Source organism: Mus musculus, chromosome 12 (assembly GCF_000001635.26).
Source record: "Mus musculus strain C57BL/6J chromosome 12, GRCm38.p6 C57BL/6J".
NCBI classification, from domain to species: Eukaryota; Metazoa; Chordata; class Mammalia; order Rodentia; family Muridae; genus Mus; species Mus musculus.
In genome coordinates this window covers 111,940,490-111,945,200 of record NC_000078.6, presented here as the reverse complement: position 1 = coordinate 111,945,200, position 4,711 = coordinate 111,940,490, and the positions used below count along the sequence as shown (strand labels likewise).

General features: G+C 52.9%; 1 long non-coding RNA gene across 1 annotated transcript; it reads left to right on the top strand.

The window, feature by feature from the left end:
- The first annotated feature begins 718 nt into the window (after positions 1 to 718).
- On the top strand, positions 719 to 3,210 carry 5033406O09Rik (RIKEN cDNA 5033406O09 gene). Its single transcript, NR_029464.2, has 3 exons — positions 719 to 1,044; positions 1,135 to 1,316; positions 1,990 to 3,210. It is a non-coding gene; the product is annotated as an RIKEN cDNA 5033406O09 gene (long non-coding RNA).
- Positions 3,211 to 4,711: the final 1,501 nt, after the last annotated feature.

Sequence of the window (4,711 nt, the reverse complement as noted above, 5' to 3'; positions counted from 1 at the left end):
AGCTGGGGGTGGGGTGGGGGGAGGGCAGGCCGGCTGGGTCAGCAGCTCTCTTGTCCAGCTCTTACCCAGACCTACCCTACAGTTCACACCGAGCGAGGCTCCCCAGAAGTGTGTCGTGGATGGTCTTCAGGTGGGGAAGGACTGGGGTTCATGGCATTTCTCTCTACCAGGGTCTTAGTTGAGCTGTGATTTTAGTAAATTATGATTGGGCAAGTCATCCCATCATGAGGTGGCACCAACAACAACATCGCCCACACACACTGGTGCCTAAAGGACTTTATCACTCGGCCACATCACCTCTATAACCAAAAAAATAACAAGGCACTTCAAAACCAATAAAGTGACAGTCCCCAAGCCCAGCGGGCTGCAGATGATATCTTATCAGGGCAGAGTTGAACTCCCATTCGGGTCAGGGTCCAGAGGCTCCAGGCTACCAGCCTCACAAGGGTTGTGACCTTGGTGACCAGTCTCATGGGCCTCCAGGGAGGCTACCTGGTGACTCAGCCTCTTCCTACAGCCCTGTAAATAGCCAGAGTCCATCCACACGGAGGCTGTGTGAAACTGCCTCCACCAGGAAGGGAAGTTTTAACTGGCCCAGAACCCCACAAAGCCCCAAAGCAGACACCACCAACTGCTCAGTGAGGCCTTTCCTGAGGGCGGTCCCAGGCACGGCCCCGCCCCCTAGCCGCCCAGGCCCCGCCTGCCAGCTCTGAACCACACACTGTGTCCTACTAGACTAGACAAGGCCCTCACTCAGCTATTCCCAGCCAGCCACGGTGCTCAGGGTAGACCGCAGCACGCATGGTGGACAGAGGGACAGAGGATGAACGGAGAAGCACAGGGCTGGCTGCTGGGGACCTGGCAGATGCTTCCTATCCCTGCTGGCTGGTGACATCACCGCTGTGACGTCACACTCTGGCTTCCTGGGCTTTGGGAGTGCTGGTTCTGGTGATAACCACTTCCTGCTCCCGGCCAGGGTGACTCAGGACTTCCTTCTGCTCCCGGAGTCATCACTGAGCCTGGCTCTCCTGTATCCTCATCTAGGTAGGGCTGGGGGAGGAGGGACTCGTGGGTCCCTGAAAGCGGGATGAGCATGGCCAGGGCCAGTCTGTGGCATCTGTTGCTGTCTCCTAGGGAGACCTTCTTTCTGCAGAGTGGGGCCTCCACAGTCTGCACAGCTCGGCTCCCCATTCTCTCGTGAAGGTAGGCCAGGAACTGGGTTTCCTAATGAGTGACCAGGAAAACGGAACTTTCAAGGGGCGTGTCTGTTTAATGAGGAATCAGCCTGAATGGAAGCCAACCCAGTGCCTTTCCAGGTAGGCAGGCCAAGGCCAGAGGAAGGAAAGCTGGGTCTCTGTTGGAGCAGGAGGGCAATATGGCTTAGGCTTGGGGAGAGAACACAGGTGCCACCGTAGCCACAGTGTCCATGAGCCCCATCCCCCACCATGCTGGCCAAAAAGAAACAATTGATGAACAGAAGGGAGGAAAGATGCCTCCAGCAAAATCAGGCAGGAGGAGACCAGAGCTGTCATTGCGCTCTCTGTCCCCAGCAGGCCGAGCTCGCACTGTCATGGGGTGGAGGAGGCTCAAGCCGCCCTAATTAGAATATCAGTTAGACCCTGCTTTTCCTGACCTGCTGCTTCGAAAGCTAATTCTTTGTGCTTCCACAAGGCAGGCCCTACAGGGACAGAGGGGCTTAGGAGGCACAGCCAGAGGGCTCAGGCTCTCAAAACCCAGGTCTGCCTTGCAGGGCCAGTTTTGGGCCTTTAGTCTGGGATGGACAGACGGCTGGCCATCCTCATGAATCGCCATGGTGCCCAGTCTGGACGGTCCATGCGGCCCAGAGCAGAGGGAAGGGGGCTCAGCAGTGATGAAGATGGCTACAGGAATGTGCAGGCCCAGCCTCCTGTGGTGGGGAGTCCAGAGCTGCTCAGACTGACTGGAATTCCTGTTGCTCATGCACGCTTCTGGCTTCTTTTTCGGTTCTAGGTACAAGCTGTTGTCATGAAGCCTGGAGTTTTTCCGAGATGCCAGAGGCAGCAGCGCAGTGCTCTTGTTTCTCATCTAAACCTGTCCCTTTCTCAGAACAGAGCCCGCGTGTGTGATTCCTTCGTGGTCCCAGAGCGGGTCATCTTGCTTGCAGGGTAGCCTTGGGGCACCACTGCTTGTCAGGGTTGAGCAGAAAGGCAGACCAGAATCCTCTGAGTCCCCCTCCCACTTCCAGCTGGTTGACTGACATTCCACCCGACCAGAAGGAACCAGAGGAGGAAGAAGGCCTGAGAAACTGGAGGGAGGCTGCTCAGGCGGTTCTGTAGAATGTTCTAGAATACCTAGAAAAAAAAAAATAAAGCACCCAACAGGCTGAAGCAAGGAAATTACTGTAGGTAGTGAGTTCTTGGCCAGCATGGGCTACATGGGTGTAACTCTGCATAGAATAACCAACCAACCAACCAACCACCAAGGCTGGAAAACTGGCTTGGCAGTTAAGGGCAAGTCCTGCTCTTGGAGAGGACCCAAGTTTAGTGCCCAGCATCTACACCGGGTGGTTCACAACCACCTGCATCTCTGGAGAACACAAAAACTTCTTTTTCGTGTGTGGTTTTGTTTGTTTGCTTGTTTGAGACAGGGTCTCCTTGTAGCCCACCTGTACTGGAATTCACTCTGTAGACCAAGCTGGTCTAGAACTCAGATTTGCCAGCCTCCTGAGTGCTGGGATTAAAGGCATGCGCCAGCACTGCCCAGCTTCGACAATGTCTTTTGGCCTCCATGAATACTTTAAGTCATATGTGTGCACACACGAGAACACATGTGCTCTTGCACATACACACTCACACACACCAATAAAAATCTTAACAAGAAAAAACCATCCCGAGCACTAATTCTTAGGGCCTGGACTTTGGGTTGGGGAGCCAGGTTTGCACTGCAGCGGGGCTGGCCCTCACTTCCAGGCTGGGGAAGCTATCCAGCTCTTCCAGCTTCTCCTCAAATGGGCCACGGCCATGGTAGAAGACAGACCTCCTTCATGCAGCAGCACGGAAGCCAGCTCTGGAAACACCTACCCGGGGAAGGGAGGGATCCAGCTCCAGGGGCTGCCTTAGGAAGGCAGGACGACTCGCCTGAGATCACACAGGACCATCAGGACCGTCGCAGGGTCTGTAGATATATGTGTATTTCTCCTGAAATCGGGGAAAATAAACTCATTTTCTGAGGAAAATGTTTATAAATGTGTGATGTTGACATATTTGTCTTTCTAGTGTTACATAGCAGACTGGGAATCACAATGGAGGCGCTCACACGTGTCACTCACTGACAGACTTTGCCAACCCCAAACCAGCTGTTATCTAACCTAAGTGACTGGAAGCTAACCAATCAGTATGTCTCCACCGCTCCCTATCCCTGTCTCCTCTACAGGAAAAATAACTTTGAGATAAACCATTCTGATTTGGGGGATGTGCCTGTTCTGTTGACCTTTCTCCAAACTTAAATCCAAAACCGCAGGACACTGGCACACGAGTAGGTTTTATTTTTATGAAATGAGGTTCTGCTCCATTCTGTAAATGGAAAGTAAATCCAATTAAGATCTTGACACTTAAATTTGCTGTAACTTGGGCTGGCAAGATGGCTCAGTGGGTAAGAGCACTGATTGCTCTTCCAAAGGTCCTGAGTTCAAATCCCAGCAACCACATGGTGGCTCGAAACCACCGGCAATGAGATCTGATGCCACTCTTCTGGCAACAGAAGACAGCTACAGTGTACTTATTTATAATAATAAATAAATCTTTGGGCCAGAGTGAGCAGGGACTGAACGAGTAGAGTTGACCAGAGTGAGCAGAGGTCCTAAAATTCAATTCCCAACAACCGCATGAAGGCTCACAACCATCTGTACAGCTACGGTGTACTCACATACATAAACAAATAAATCTTTAAAAATATAAAACTTGCTATAACTTTGGATTTTGACAACAGCAATGCAGGTGGCCCTACCACCAGGGTGGTCCCTGGGCTCCTGGCCCACATAGGACCTAATTAATTGAAATTGGTGGGGTGGGCTGCCCTGCCAGGACATTGGAGCCACCTCGGTAGGAAGACTGCGATGGCTGGGAGCCACGAACAGAAGCCCTTAGTTACATGAGGGTTTCTCATCTCCACACCAAGCCCTCTCTGTACTGTCAAAGACGAGCAGTTAGTGGTGGATAGGAACAGGAGCGCAGGAAGCAAGGGTGTAGGCAGGCGACCTCCATCCGCTGACATGCTGCCCCCGGAGAAGCCCACAGAGGACACTGTTACTGAGGCCGCTTTCAAGGCCAGCATCGTCAGACACAGAGTTGACCACAGGAAGCCTCAAGGTCCTCCTGGGAGCCCTGGGGTGGGCTGGAGGACACCCACATGAGGTGGCCACTGGATCCTGACAGCTCTGTGGGGAGAGGAGAAGTTGGGGGTGAAGGACTGTTTGAGCCAAGGGGGAATTGGGGATATGTTATGACATGGGCCCATGCTCACTGGCTTCTTCATTAGTCCCCTTCATGTCTCTGTGATAACACGTCATCAGGCAAAGAAGATTCTAGAATGGTGGCACTGGATGCTGCATAGCCTTCTGGGAGCCTAGCTCAGTTGTTCTGAATGTCAGCGTGCTACTCAAGGCCTTGGGGAAGGGGATGAGACTCAGAGATTGCGGTGGTATGAAGACATTCCACAGGTGCTGACAGGCAAC